Source organism: Geospiza fortis, unplaced genomic scaffold (assembly GCF_000277835.1).
Source record: "Geospiza fortis unplaced genomic scaffold, GeoFor_1.0 scaffold194, whole genome shotgun sequence".
Taxonomy (NCBI): domain Eukaryota; kingdom Metazoa; phylum Chordata; class Aves; order Passeriformes; family Thraupidae; genus Geospiza; species Geospiza fortis.
In genome coordinates, this window is record NW_005054322.1 from 1,130,440 (window position 1) to 1,132,299 (window position 1,860).

At 49.0% G+C, this 1,860-nt stretch overlaps 1 protein-coding gene across 1 annotated transcript in view; it reads left to right on the forward strand.

Annotated features, from left to right (window-relative positions):
• The window catches only part of CNMD (chondromodulin), a 29,970-nt gene that overhangs the window by 19,374 nt on the left and 8,736 nt on the right, over positions 1-1,860 (forward strand). The gene's annotated exons all lie outside the window — the stretch shown is intronic.

Below are 1,860 nucleotides of genomic sequence, written 5' to 3' on the forward strand. Positions count from 1 at the left end.
TCCCTACAGCTGTGGTTCTGCCTTTATGCAATTCTCATTAGCATCACCATAGCAACATTATCAGCAGCTGAGTAAGAGCAACCACAGCGAGCTCCTCTCATTTGCCTTTGCCATTTCACATCTGCACAGAAGCACCAGTCCACTGAGAGATGCTGAATTCATGTTTGCTCCAGATGTGTTGCTGCCTGTGAGATACTGCCTGTCACAGCCAGGTTAGGAACCAGCTCCTGACACCAACCAGCTCAAGGGACCTCCCAGGGACGGTGCCTGCTTGTAATTACAGAGGGCCAGGGACAACCTCAGCAAAGGGATGATGCCACCTGGGTTTTCAGCCAAGAATGCACACAAAGGAGAAAGCAACTGAAGAGGCATGCTTCCAACAGACTGGATTTACATTAGCAGTGTTGGATTGACTGGCACTGCTGGAATGACAGCACGGTCAGAGAAGGCTTGGATTTGGCAATATAGGGTATTCCTAGAACATCTGGAATACACCACAAAGCCTTATGTCCTAATGCACCCATCCTTGCATAGCCATCTCCTCTCTCACTGCTTTTTGTAGTCATTTTATTGTGAAGGGGCTGTGTCCAGCTACACAGGACCTGCAGACACACAGGGCATGGCTCAGGTGCCCCAGTATCATCCATCTCATGCTGCACTACATCACAATGTGCTGAGTTGGAAGGGACCCACAAGGAACATCAGGTCTGACTCCTGGCACAGCACCATCCCTAAGTGTCACACCGTGTGCCCGAGAGCATTGTCCAAATACCTCTTGGTCTCCACCAGGCTGGTGCTGTGACCACTTCCCTGGGGAGCTGTGCCCACTCAGCCACCCTCTGGCTGAAGAACCTTTTCCTGATATCCAGCCTGAACCTCCCCTGCATAACCTCAGGCCATTCCCTTGGATCCTGTCACTGTCACCACAGAGCAGAGATCAGTGCCTGTTCCTCCTCTTCCCCTCATGAGGAAGCTGTAACTGCAAGGAGGGCTCTCCTCAGTCTTCTCCAGGCTGAACAGACCTCAGCTGCTCCTCATACAGTTTCCCCTCAAGGCCCTTCTCCATGTCCCAAACCCTCCTTTGGACACTCCCTTACAGTTTAATGTCTTCCATTGTGGCACCCAAAACTGCACATGAAGGCATCCGTGATACCCCTTCAAGGCAGAGAGGGGTCATGCTGACACCCACACCCCTTTCTCCTGGCAGCTAGAGGCCAGGCAGAAAACCAGCACAACTTAAAGGGCACTAGGTAATTATATTTAGGTGGTTGACTTGTGCAACCACGTGAAAAAACACAAAAATGTTGCCATTTACAATGAGGTATCTAAATTTACAATGTAGAAGAGAGCTCTTGTATGCTTACCCAAAACCTACAGTAGAAATGTAGACACTACAGACAATGGCAAGCTGTTGATGCCTGAGGTTCTGGCACGGGCTGGAAGGTTACGTCCCAGGACTTGCAGGAGACTTGCTCCTTCTCTTGCTTAGAACTAGACATCTATGGTTTATGCAACTGCATTTCACCCTAGTAGGCCAGACAAAGTCCCACACACAGATTTCTGCACCAAACTGCCCGTCACAAACTTCCCTTTGCTGTCACAGACACTTATTTGTACAGACTGAACCAAACTGCCCCCACATTTTTGTAAAACTGTGTCACAAGGGTACCATGCCACCAGCTAGCACAATTTCAAGACTGCCTACGTTAGGTGCTAAGTTACAGTTCAAATCATGTCAACTAATTCCTTAACAGAGCTACTCCAAGTAGCCTACAGCCTGCATGGAAGCACTTACGTAAAACACCCCCCCACTTTCAGAAATCAAGCAAAAACTTCTAGACCAATTTGACCAAAATTGTG